We start from the raw sequence: 14,747 nt of genomic DNA on the forward strand, positions 1-14,747 counted from the left end.
AAGGAGGATAAAGCAGCCTCTCCGATTAATGACATGATTCGATCCTGGGAATTAGAAGAACTCTTCTGAAATTTGAGTTAGTTAGGAGAGAAGAGATTTTCTTTGTTACGTGAAGTAAAGAGTGAAAGAGAGAGTGAGTCCACCTTTTTCAAGTCTTGTTGTTTGAAGATTTCAAAGTCAATAAAAGAAAACATCCGAGCAACTTGGATGCAACCGGTGCGGAAAGACCATGCCATTACCAGGTCATTTCTCATATGGATGCCTTCATGTTTCCTAAAAGTGGACTGTATAGTCTATATAATAAGCTTGACTTTTAAATAAATCTATGTTGAAAATTTTATACAGTTAGTAGATTCGTAATGTATGAAAGTTGCATTATATCAAATTTATCTATTTATTTTAATAATTTTAATCACTCTTAAACATATATCATTATTATTTATTAATTTATATCAATTTTTGACAAAAAATAAAAAATTCTTACGATGAACCGATTAGCAAGGCCCTCCCAACAATTCTATGTAGACCCTAATCAACAATTCTATAAGATATTTTACCAGTTAAAATAGCTAAAACTCACTTCAATATTTTATTTGTTTGTTAGTTAATATTTTTATATTTTAAACATAAAGTTTTCCACATTTTTGATATTCAAAAGTTGGGGTGCAATTTCCATGGCACCTAAAAGAATTAAAATTGATCAACCTAAGTAGCATAAGGGTATTATTATTAACTTTCATAATTATTTCACTACTACTCTCACCTTTAGGTCAAAATTCTTTAATATTTCTTTTTGTTATGTTAGTTAAATATGTTACATTTTAAAAATAAACTATTCCGCATTTTTTTAGTATTTTAAATTAGGGATGCTATTTCAACACGGCATGTAAAAGAAAGATTTAAAATGGATCCACCAAAGTGAAAGTCGTTTCATATTATTTTTATTTCTTCTTTTGCTTTATCAATTTCTTCCTAAAGGCCAGATCCCAAAATTCCTCCTTATTCCACTTTTTCAAGACTTCTTTAAGAGTTTTTAATTTATGAGCCAGAATAAAGCTTGGAGAACCCGAAAAGCAATACCCATTCCACCATTGCCGAACTTTCTCTACAAAACACTCTTCTTTCAATCACATATTTTCAGACTTCAAGGCACTTCGACATTTATTAACACTACCAGCCACCACCAAAAGTGGGCAATGACTGAAACTACACGAGGGAGTACCTTTTGAGACACGTTTCCAAAATGATCTACCCACAAGTATAAGTGCTTATGGGGTGTAGGAGGTAAGGGCCGGGGTTCAAGTTTTCAGAAGGAAGCTTCACATACATATACACTTAGATTATACTAAAATAAAATTTCTATCTTGTATCAAAAAAAATATATATCTAATACAAAATAATTGATTTTTTAAAAGATAATTGTTTTATGGGCCTATATCATACACAATTTTGGTAAGAAATTCTGTTAAAATGAAACTGATATTGGGAAGGAATCTGAGAGTGTTAGGGCAAGATTTAACTATTTAAGCCATTTGCGTATTGAACAAGGCTCAGATGGGATTTGGAAGGTTTTATGGGCCAATATAGCTGAAGATTCTGGTCTTCAACCCAAGAAAACTTCAAGAAAACATTGGTTTGGAAGCCCAAACATTCTAACACTCTTAACCCCAAGCCCATATCTTTTTCAAGACCCAACATCACCCAAACCCAAACCCAAACACAAAGCCCAACTCCTTATCTTGCACAATACTCACATCCTTTAAGCCAAACTCCTTATTTTGGTCTTTTTTAGGTATTAGGAGTATTCTAGTCATTTTTAGGTTTAGAAGGTATTTTGGTCATTTTTTGAGGTTTAGGAAGTATTTTGGTTATTTTTAGTGGTTTTGGGGTAGTTTAAAGTTGGGTAATTTGTAAAAATAATACTTGGATCATAATTAGGTCTAATTGAGTACCCAATTAAAAGCCAATAAACATTAATGTTGATTGGGTTATACTCATTTAACCAAATTAATAATTTAGTGGGTTTGGATCTCATTTAAGTGAGTAGGTTTGAGTGGACAAATGTGTTTGGGTTGATTTTGCCACCTTTATTGCCAACACAAGTTGACCACCACAAATGAAAATGGTGTAGGCTCGTCAGTATGTGGTGAACTAAGAATCATCACCAATTAGGCCTATCAGTAGATCAGGTTGCTTCGGTTTTTGGTTTCTAAGCATCTAGTTGTGGAAGGATTTTGGCTAGGTTGGTTTGTCCAATGGGTTGGTGTGTAATGGAGTGGATATGACTGTGGTATTCCAAGCCAACTACAAATGAAATGAGAGAGAGTTTGAATAGCTAGCCAATCACCTGGGTTAGCAAAATTCTAGGAAGTTTCCTCTTTTACAAATACCCTAATGTCTATGTTTATTTACAAAAAGAACCAGATTGTTTTAGCTTTTACTAACTAATCTTATTAGTTTATTAGTTTTCTTAAATGTTTATATTAAAATAATTAAATTAAAAAATATGACCATTACATTTGAATTTACCGCATTGCAATCCGGTCACTTGAACCACCATTCTAGTTACCAGAGACACCGTTTTGGCGACTGATGCCAGAGGTCCGATAATTAAAAATATCATTTCAACCACCAATACTAACAGTCCAATCACCAGAGACACCACTCCGACGGTGGTTATTGGAGCAACTATTCTAGTGGTCTGGTCATTGAACCTCCAGCACCAGCGACTCCGCTACCTAAGCCATCGGTTTTTGTGGTTGCTTGAAAAATAAGTTTAAATTCAAAAAGTATGATCATTAGAGAAAATTATAAAAAATGAATGAAAAATGAATATTTTAATAAAATTTCTTCTAAAATAGATAAACTAATATTAGTGTTTTAGAAAAGTGGTTGAGTAAAATAAAAAAAAAAATTAAAAAAAAAAAAGTAAAAATTTTATGCTAAAATAGACAAAATATTAAGTTTTTATGTTAAAATAGACGGAATATTTTACATAAATTGGTGCAGTTGCTTTAAAGCTTCAAATTGTACATAACACAACCATAATACAACCTGCAAAACATTAAAGAGTACAACTCACTGTTCCTCATGAAAATAGGAAAACCTGCCACACATATTCCCAACAAATTTTGAGACTTTATTCTAGCTAAAAGGAATGTTTGAAAAGCATCTTATTACTTGCAGGCATAGCAATAGATACCATTAGGGTCAGATTTGGTGGTTGCTTGAAAAATAAGTTTAAATTCAAAATGTATGATCATTAGAGAAAATAATAAAAAATAAATGAAGAATGAATATTTTACTGAAATTTCTTCTAAAATAGATAAACTGATATTAATGTTTTAGAAAAGTGGTTATATAAAATAAAAAAAGTAAAATTTTTATGTTAAAATAGACGAAATACTAAGTTTTTATACTAAAATAGACGGAATATTTTACATGAATTGGTGCAACTGCTTTAAAGCTTCAAATTGTACATAACACAACCTGCAAAACATTAAAGAGTACAACTCACTGTTCCTCATGAAAATAGGAAAAACTTGCCACACATATTCCCAACAAATTTTGGGACTTTATTCTAGCTAAAAGGAATGTTTGAAAAGCATCTTATTACTTGCAGGTGTAGTAGTAGATACCATTAGGGTCACAGATTTAAGCTCTCTCGCCTCAAATCTCCAAGCAAGATGCTAATTATGACAGCTATATGGGTGCAGTTCTCCATGACAAAGGCACGCGAAATTACCTTGATGATTAGTTGTGCATGTTCCCCAGAGCTCTCGCATGATAGACATAAACCAGTGGATGGGTCAGATGGCCATGTCAACTTCAACCCATTTTTCATTGTTAAAATTTCAGCTGCCACTTCTGTAACAATGAAACATGGGTTGAAGTTGACATGGTCATCTAACCCATCAACTAGTTTATGTCTTTCATGTGAGAGCTCTGGGGGAACATGCACAACTAATCATCAAGGTAATTTTGTGTGCCTTTGTCATGGAGAACTGCATCCATATAGCTGTCATAATTAGCATCTTGCTTGGAGATTTAAGGCGAGAGAGCTTAAATCTGTGACCCTAATGGTATCTACTGCTACACCTGCAAGTAAAAAGATGCTTTTCAAACATTCCTTTCAGGTAGTTGAATCAGTCACATTCAACAGGACCCTAAGGCATGCCAAAGGATATGACTTTCCTCCTTTTTTCTTTTTTTTTTAAATTATGACTATAAGTCTCCACTTCACCTGTACTGATGCCACTTCTGTAATACCAAGCAACGCCACTTACTGTCCTACTTTCAACTGTGGCAACATTTTCATTAATGACCACCCATTTAAGGCAGACATCCCCCCTGCTCTGTCTTCCTTATAGTAATACCAAGCAACGCCACTTACTGTCCTACTTTCAACTGTGGCAACATTTTCATTAATGACCACCCATTTAAGGCAGACATCCCCCCTGCTCTGTCTTCCTTATAGTTTAATGAAATTGATGCCTATCAAAAACAGAAAAAAGAAATAGAGAATCATGAATCTAAAAAAGGCACGAGTGAAAGATGCAACTCCATCAGTTAAGTTCATGCACAATTGCACATCTTCCAACAATAAAACAAGTAAATTAAGAATTAATAATCAGAAATCCTGAAATGTTGATACAAAGTCATTTTCAGAGCTATATACAAGTTTTGGACTAAATATTTCAAACTTGGAGGTTTCACAATAGAATGGAAAATGGAAATTGAATAAATTCACAATTAATTCCTTGAGAGATAACAGATATACGAAAAAGTAATGCCTCTATAGGGCTGAATTTCTGCAATACTAACTAATTATTTGTTGCAGCCATTTTAGTTTTTTTTTAATATTGCAACAAATCTTAATGTCAGGGATTTTTCTATAAAAATCTTTGAGAAATTTTTCATGCTTTATTCAACCAATAGCATTGACAGATTTGGACTCTATATCATTCTATAGTACAATCCCATTAGTATCATTGGGTAATTAAAAAATTTTAAATAAAAAAGAGGGAGAAAAATATAGGCTGTGACATAAAGGCTTGGACTTTGGGCCAACCCAAATCGTACATGATAAAAAATGTGACCCTAATTTGTAATTTTCCTAAAAAGTTTTATTGATATTCACCACATGATTCTGTCCCAATTGATGCCAAATCACAAAATGTAAAAAGCATATTTGTCAATTTTTGTAACTATCGCTTTTCTCACATTCATTCCAATAAATAAATAGGATATTTAATCCTTTTAATTTTTTCTGGCCAAAAAAAAATTATGGGTCTGACTAATTTGGTTGCTGACAGATGAAGAATTATGGCTATATTAAAAGTTCAACAATGTAGTAGACAGTGCTGCTCCACTCCACTCCTTCACATGTACACACATATCTCTCTCCCTAGTTTAAACAATGACTCATTATGCCCAAAATCTACCAAAAGTTCATTTGTGACATATACACACTAACACATCAGTTCTATTCTATCCAAACAAAGAGATTTTGGGCAATCTAATCAATTTGCTTTTGGACAACTTTTAATATCAATTACTACAAACTTATGATATTTTTATGAAGATGGGAAAGCTTAAAGTCCGATTCTTCTTTTGGCCTTTTGCAATCCCCCACCCCCTAAAAAAGTGATAAAAACTTGAGGAATGATCATTTTGTTTTGGGAGCATGATGATACCCATATGAGGCAAATAATATCTTCATTGGCAAACGCAAAGTTGGAACTAGGAATAACAATGGAGCGGTATAAGGTTAGATTAGGAGTGAGTTCTTTATTTGGAATGGGAAAAAGCCATGCAAGGCAATAAAGAACAATTTGGGATAAGATGTGTTGATGATATTTTGTTATCTCTAACGAGATGATTTCAAAATTAACAAGTTAGAGAAGAAAGAGAAAATGGAGAATCACTTAAACTTAAGAGTACTAAGCAAACCAAGTGTTTTAGCCAATAGTAATAGCATAAGTATAACTTAATACATTGTATATAGGATTTGAATAAACAAGATTAAATTAGGTATAATTTAAATATAAATGAAATAAAAATATATTCAAGATTAATAAAATTTGTTTCTTTACATATAAGATAAATAATATGAGAAGATGCTGCATGTGTAAGATGATCAGTCCAATAGCTAAGACAAAGAATTTTTAACTTACCCATTATTAGAGAAGCTCTATAACATTAAAAAAAAAAAAAAAAAAATTAACAAAATTTTTCACAACTGCTGATAAGTAAAAAAATAATGTCATTTGTGTATATAGAATTTGCCAACTCAATTATTTTGAAAAATGTGAATAAATTTCTTTTTGTGTGTATAGAATTGTTTCCTTGTTGGAAAGGTTGGAAGAGGCTCATGTGGACCCATTGAATCTTTGTGGAGCCTCAGAAGGCAAAAGAAAACAGTGGGGCCAAATTTTTATTATCTATATTCAAAGTCTGCATAAACTAAAGCTAAAAATAAATTTTTAATTGATTTAGCCGCTAGTTATTATACATATCTTTATATTGAGTATTTAACTATTTATTAACAAATTATGTTAATTCTTACTTCTATTTTTCTCTACTCTTTCACTTTATGTTTCTCTCAATCTCCTAACAACAAACTTAACACATTTATTTATCGACTTGAATCTACTTTTTAGGCACATGTTATATATGCATTGCTTTCCAAATTTTAGAAAAGAAAACCATGCTTTTAAAGCAACTTAATAAACGAAGATCATTTTTTAAGTTGCTTATTTATATACATTGCTTATAATTACTCTTTATGTATTATTATAGATAATCATAATGATGAGTAGTTGGGGTTAAAGGAAAAATGAATTTTCGTTTGGCAGTAAAAGGAGTAGGATTATACATGCATATTATTGCCACAGATCTATTGGGGGTAAGATTTAAGATTAAGTATTAAAACCCACAATTTGTTGAGTTTAATGACAAAAAATATAGAGTGCTGCTAACTAGAGTATTTGACCACTATTGTGGTACAAATATTAGTAAGGATGAAATTACTGGATTCAAATCTAAGTTCTCTCCATAGTCCATAGAAAAAGATTGTATATACAACTGCTTTACTAGGTTAAGAAGCCCTTAGTTTGGCCAAAAGTTAGTTGACTCTCCTAAATTTCCTTCTCTTCACAAGAATGAAGTAGGGCATAGCCTCAGGTAAGATGCTAATTGTTAAGCCATCTTTGATCTTACCAAACCCTCCACTGTGATTTGGAATTTGAAACTTGGACCAAGTACTATATATGTTTCTAATTGTTAAAAGTTTGCCAGGTCCAATATTCTTGTACAACTAGTAACACTTTCCTCTGGCTCTCCCTGAGGGGCCGTCTCTGCTAATACATAAATGGATAAGTATCAAGGGGCCTCTGCAATGAGCTGGTTTTATGTAGACTTAATTAATTATAAGTATACAAATAAAGACCCAATTAGCTGAGCTCTTCGACTATGAGCTTGCCATTTGTCATTATGTTTTTCATACAAGAAGAAGAAGCAAGAAAGCAAGAAAAGAAACAAAGAGACAAAAAAGCTGTGCTAATAGAACCAAAAAAGGAAAGCCCTGCCGGCCCATTGTGTTAATGATTATTATGTTTGATAAGATAACAGTACAGTAACACTCATCCAGCTCGGCATGTGTTAATCAATCTTTAAAAAAAAATTAGAATCTATAAAAAGGTTCCAAAAATGAAAAATCCGGTTGGAATTAATTCAATGGTCAATTCCTAAATCTGGGGATTCCACTGAAAATAATAAGCTAAGACGCAGATGGTGAAATTCAGGAATTCAAGAAAAATCCTATTCTTTGTTTACCAAATTTCACTGGACTTTGCTCATGAAAATATCTAAACATCAATCAGTGTCAATTCGCCAAGAGCTTCTTCTTTTAGCTCTTTAGCTTATTTATATATATAGCGATTTTTAAAGTTTCATTTTTGTATAAGTACAACTATACTTTAATCAAATTTCAACAAATCAGCAAAGTGCTCATCACACATAACATAATGGAAAATAACAAAAAAATTAAAAATTATATATATTTTAACAATGTTAAAAGAACAAACTAACCTGTATTAAGAAGTGTCCCATCCAAATCAAGGATAACACATGCTGCTAACTTCTTTAATGGCTTCGCAAGAGACATTTTAACAGTAAATCTTCCAGTTACAACTATGCTCCCATTTCTAGAATATAAATGAAAATGAGATAAAAACTCATTAAATATCAGCAAGAATATAATACCAAGATCTCATAGTTTAAAAAAAAAAAATATATATATATATATATATTGATGATCCAATTCATGACAGTATTTCGATTTTCAACTTTTTTTCACCATCTCTTCTTGACCCAAATCCTACAAAACCCAACTAACTCTTAAGCTACACCTTGTCATACATACAAGAAAGAAAACAATCCCTACAATTTTATTAACTCAAAATTATAAAGATCACCCAATTGAACCATCACATAGCACAATTTATGTTATGGGTATTGATACGAAGATAGTTCAAAACTATATATTTCTGCCCCCTGGCTGGACCCATTTGATATTTCACAAAAAAATAACAAACATTAACATAAGATTAAATACTTATCAACAAAGAAATAACAAGAACAAAATAGTGGAAGCTTCCAAATTGGAAATCCAAATTGAAAAAAAGAGGCAAATCACCAACCAAAAAAAAAAAAAAAAACCTTGGGAGAGAGTTCTCTCACAGCACTTTCACAAAAATGCCCTCTCCAACGCCTACAACAACCCAGCGCAGCAGAATAAGAAGAAGGAAGCCCAAAATAACCACCCAACCACCAAACCCAGCACCACCACCAAACACCGAACCTAGCACAAAAAATTAACCAAAATCAACAGAAAATTAACCCAAAATTAACGAAAAAGCAATTAGAAAATCCAACTCAAAATCACTGCCCTTAATCAAACCCAACCCAAAATCATCTCTATAATAAAAGCATAAAACTCAAATTGTAAAAGAAGAGGAGGAAAGAAAAAGATTCTCAAAAAATTTAAAAAAAAAACGAAATTTTTACCGTCAATCACCCTTTTCTTACAATCACAAGTCACAGCACTTTCGTTCACTTCAAATTTCTCCCGAGCCTAGGCCAGAATTTTCAATCAAAAGCCAATGGAAAAGAAAAAAAAGAAAACACCCAGATATCATTTTATTTTTGACAAACCCATGTTCATCCAAAAACTTTAGTCCAAATTCCATCTGGCCATCCACCCCAACTCCTCAAAATAAAATAAAATAAAAAGAAGAAGAAGAAGAAGGAGGAAGAAGAAAGAGAGGCGGAGATAGACACAGGAGTGTTATTGCGGAGATAGAGATAAGATATAAGAGGAGATAGAGAATCAGAAAAAAGGAGGAGGGGTTAGGTGGGGGTAGTTGGGAAATAATAAAAAAAGAGAAGGAAATATTATTTTAATAAAAAAAAGTTGCGTAATAAGTAAATTATATGGTGTTTTGTAAAAATAATAATGTAAAATAAAAAAAATAAAATTTTTGTTAAAAAAATATTAACTGCTCTTTATCACTTTTATCTCTTTTCATCTTACCTTCTAGCATACTAACATCAGCAGTCCAAGTTCTCTTCTCTCTCTTTTTTTTTTCTTTTTTTTTTCCACTGACTTGAAACATTATTTAATTTTTATATTATAATAATATAAACATAAATATATATATATATATATATATATATATATATATAATGGGTAAGTTTTATATTATTAATAAGTAAAATAAATCTATTTTTTACTATATGTAATAAGCGTATAATAGTCAAATTATATTTTCCATCATTCACTTTTTCTCTTCAACCAAATAAAAGAGTTTTTCACCCTCTTACTTTTCCACCTTCCAACTAAACACACAGAGGAAAAATTAAATATTTTTTATCTTCTCACTTTTTCATCTTCCTACTTTTTTACTCCTCCAATCAAACTGACCTTATTAAACCTCTCAGCGGACTAAATATACTCCAGTACGAAAATCCAACAAAACATTACACAATGCTCATAAGTCCATTAAAAACCCAAATGCTTTTTGCTGGATTGGGACACGCCGCACACGATTGATATTACTCAATAACATCTAAAATAACTTTAATCAAGTTATATCATCTGACGAGGGGGAAATGTTCCCCCTCTGAACTTTGAATTTTTATTATTAATAATATTATAATGACCTAAAATGTCTTATCTACCCCTTCCCCCCCCCCCCCCGGCGACACATAAGACCAAAAAAAAAAAAAAATTATCAATTCACGGTTCCTTTACTCAGTAGGCTTCTCCTATTAAAACCAATGGGTCCCACTTAGTAATGATTAAAAAAAAAACAATTTATACATTGAATAGGATAGGAGTCTAAACACATACACAGTAGCTTGATGGACTTTTAAAAACAAAAACGTAAAACTATAATATAAAACCATGGGTCTCACTTGGTAATGTTAAAAAAAATGTTTCATTAGTGATTTTGACATTGATCTTCTTAATTGCAACAGCTACTGTTGAAAGAGCTTTTTGATAATGAACATAATTAAAAATTAATTACGCAATCGAATGAAAGATCAGTGAATAAATGATTGTTTAGTCACATATATTGAGAAATATATATTCAAGACTATTGGGTGTGAAGAAATCATGCAATGGTTTTAAAATGAAAAATCGTCGAGAGCAATTGAGTAAAATAAGCTAGGAGTAAAAAATAAATTAAAGTTTACATTTTATGTTAGATTCTATATGACAATTACATTATCATATAGTAGTTCATTTATTTTGTTATTAATATTGATTAATTTTTTTAGATTAATTTTTTACTTTCAATCTTGCACCTCACCTAAATTCTTGGCTCCGCCACTGATCTGACTCTCTTCTTTAGATTAAAAAAAAAAGTTATCATCTAACTAAGCTCAAGAATACAAAACTAATGAAAGCTTCCAAAAGTTTTGTTGGGCCAAACTTAAATTCTCTCAAGGAGGCCCAATCCACTACTTATATTCAGCTCTTTCCCTTGTTCTTGGCCTAAATTATTTTTGTCAACTTATTTTATTATTCAGCTTATTTTTGTTATTATTTATGGATCTCACTACATTTTTTGGAACTATTCATGAGTTCTACTGTACTATTTCAGCAAACTTTTACCTTTATCTTCAATACTTTTAACAAAAAAATTTTAGTTTCAACAAAATAAACAGATCTTAAATAGACACTTACTAATTCAATTATTCAAAATTGATTAATAAAAGTTATGGGCTCCTGAACTATAATTATTCAAATACCGATTTACTAGTTCAATTTACAGAAAGCCCACCCAAGCTTAACTATAGTTATGGGCTCTGCTCTTCTCTGTGGCAATGCACAAAAAGGTACATTCCCTTGGAATTAGAGAAATAATTGCAACTAGCCAAATTAGCTTTATAATTATGTCCAGAGAATTTTAGAACTTTTAAAAGCCAATTAATATTGCTTCTTCCACGTTCAATCTTTTCCCATCAATTAATCCCTACCCTGCATATAATTGTTCTAATTCCACAGTTACAGAGAGAGAGTGTCTGAGTACGATTGAAGAGCCTTTGTTCTAATTTTTGGCGACATCACTATGTGCATTATATATGTGTATATTAAAACAAGTTTCAATATAATTTTAAACATACTGAATATCAATTAAAACTGTTTCCAAATAGAGTCTAGAAAAACTAGATATCAAAAAGAGTTCAAAATTGATATGATTTTATTTCATGTTCAATTTAAATGAGAACTGAATCTACTCTATGTTCTATGGTTTAATTTTTGTGACTAAGTAATGAATAAAAAGAAATAATGCTGAAATTTTAGGTTTGATAATGAGAAAGAAAGGATAAATTGTGGTAGAATGGAATTCAAATAGGGAAAAATCTGCTAATAATGCGCTGCTTGTCTACTAAACAATTTTTTTTTTTTTAATATGCATGGCATTTTCTTAATAAGTACAAAAGAAACTAAAAGAAACTTTGAAAATAAAAGGAAAGAGAAGCTTGGCCATTCTCTCTACCAAAAAGACGTTGAAAAAGATAGGTCTTTGAAGTAAAATATTGTTAAATATAATAAACTACTGAGGTTTTTTACTGGTTTTTTTTGGAGGAAGTTCTCCTCCATGCACGCACTCGCCCATTGAACCCAATATTTGAATTTTATCAAAATTAATTTTGAAATATTTTACCCATATAAAGACTTATTAGTTCTATTGCATACGAAAAAATTGTGTTTTTTCATTTAACATTTATTTTTATCATAAATTTAATAAAAATAGAGTCTTTTATAAATGTGAGAGAACAAAACCCTATTCTCCATATTTCTGTGTCAGCACCAGATTTTATTTTTGTACCAACCCAAATTTACTTTCAGCAAAAGTAATTAGACCCGTGAATCAATAGCTACCAGGACAAACGTTATCATCTCAACCTTATCTCTTTGTATTAGAATTATTGAAGTTTTTCAATATTTCACATTAGTCCTACTTTTGACAAATTGGATTCGATCCACTTTCCATTGGATTAGAATGATCAGACAACTTCAGCATTTATGCTTGTTGGCGATATTAGGAAATTATTGCCTACATGTCACTGTATCGACGAGAATGACTGAAGTTACAGTTCATCAAACAGTATTTTTTTTTTTTTTTTTTGAAACTCATCAAACAGTATTTTGGATGTATCAAGAAATAATTCATAAATACCGACAGTCATGAATTGATATGATTTTATTTCATGTTCAACTTAAAAAGACGTAGAAAAAGATAGGTCTTCGAAGTAAAATATTGTTGAATATATTAAACTACTGAGGTTTGTTACTGGTTTTTTTGGAGCAAGTTCTCCTACATGCACACACTCACCAATTGAATCCGATATTCGAATTTTATCAAAAATAATTTTGAAATATTTGGTGAGAAAAGATCTTTTACCTGTATAAAGACTTATTAGTTCTATTGCAACGGAGAAATTGTTTCTCCTCTGAAATTCATTTTTATTATAAATTTAATGAAAATAGATTCTATTATAACTGTGTGAGGACGGAAGATTATTCTCCATATTTCCATGCCAGCACCAGATTTGATTTTTGTACCAACCCAAATTTACTTTCAGCAAAAGTGATTACACCTGTGAATCAATAGTTACCAGGACAAACATTGTCATCTCAACCTTATCTCTTTGTATTAGAATTATTGAAGCTTTTCATTGTTTCATATTGGTCCTACCTTTGACAAATTGTATTCGATCCACTTTTCATCGGATTAGAATGAATCAAACAACTTAGCATTTATCCTTGTTGGCAGTATTGGGAAATTATTGCCGACATGTCACTGTATCAAGAATGACTCAAGTTACAGTTCATCAAACAGTATTTTGGATGTATTAGGAAATAATTTATAAATGCCGACAGTCACTATCCAGTCATGGATTGAGATGCAATTAACCCCCTCTCTCACACGCTATTTTTTTTTTTTTTTTAAACTAATCCTACTTTTTTTTTTTTTTTTTTAACTCAATAATTGAGATTTAAAATTGCAACATTAAAAAAAAAAATTAAAATTGCAACTTTAAACGTCTGTTTAGAGGCTGTTTGGTTCACCTGTTTTCATAACTCAATTCTCTGATTCCATAACTCAATTCTAAAAAATGGTGGGACCCATAGCAAAATACTTGTTTGGCTACACAATTTTATTTTATTTTCATAATTCTATTTCCAACACTTATTCTCTAATTTGTGAGTTACGAGTTATGGAAACTAAAAAACACATTTTGGCTGTTTTCAGTTTCCATAACTCATAACTCAATGGTATTTTTGTAATTAAACACACATAAAGACCCACTGGTCATAACTCAGCTGCACCTTTTTGACCAATCTGCATCTTTTTTTTTTTTTCCTTTCTTCTGATCAGCTCATCTTCCTCTTCAGTTCTTCCTTTTTTTTTCTTTTTCTTTTTTCCTTTCTTCTTTCAGTGGGTTCGGTCTTCCCCTGTTTGTTTGTTTGTTTTTTTTTTTTTTTTTTTTTTTTTTTTTTTTTTTTTTCACTGGGTTTGGGTTTCTAGGTAGTGGAACCAGTGACAGGTATGAGGCCCACAAACAGTGTGAAAAATACTGAGTGATGGGGCCAAATAAGTGTTATATTTTAGAGTGATTGATGATGAGTGATAAGTGGCGAAAATTGAGTGATGAAAAAAGTGGTGTCAAACAACCTCTAAGCCACTTGCATGCAACTGGTTGGAGTGATTGCAACGTGGATAGCCCATAACCTCATATCTCATATCTCATACGGTGGATTTGTCTTTCTAAAAGTGGACTGTATTGAGCTTGACTTTTGAATAAATATATATTGAAAAACATATAAACTTGTATGGTTAGTAGGTATATAAAAATTTTCTATCCGAATCAGAAGACCTTTCCAATGATTCCACTTAAGATCCCAATATGATATTATTACTAAAATTATTACGTGTTTAATGGTTTTTTTAATAAAACTTTTAAAAATTTTCGTAATATATTTCAAGCTCCCCGCCATAGGACGCTTTTTAAAGGGGGAAGTCCCATACTCCCATACTCCCATTGTTAGTTTTATACAAATACAAGTTTTTTTTTTTTTTTTTTTTTTAACAGGTTAGGTTCCCACAAAATGTAGAAACTTTCGTAATTATTTCACTAATACTCTAATCATAATAATTTCACTAATA

At 31.1% G+C, this 14,747-nt stretch overlaps 1 long non-coding RNA gene across 1 annotated transcript; it reads right to left on the minus strand.

Annotated features, from left to right (window-relative positions):
- Positions 1–2,989: 2,989 nt before the first annotated feature.
- LOC112037799 (uncharacterized) lies at positions 2,990–8,884 on the minus strand. Its single transcript, XR_010626761.1, has 3 exons — positions 8,722–8,884; positions 8,092–8,207; positions 2,990–4,494 (listed from the first exon to the last, which is right to left on the minus strand). It is a non-coding gene; the product is annotated as an uncharacterized LOC112037799 (long non-coding RNA).
- Positions 8,885–14,747: the final 5,863 nt, after the last annotated feature.

This window comes from Quercus suber, unplaced genomic scaffold (genome assembly GCF_002906115.3).
Source record: "Quercus suber isolate HL8 unplaced genomic scaffold, Cork oak 2.0 scaffold_854, whole genome shotgun sequence".
NCBI classification, from domain to species: domain Eukaryota; kingdom Viridiplantae; phylum Streptophyta; class Magnoliopsida; order Fagales; family Fagaceae; genus Quercus; species Quercus suber.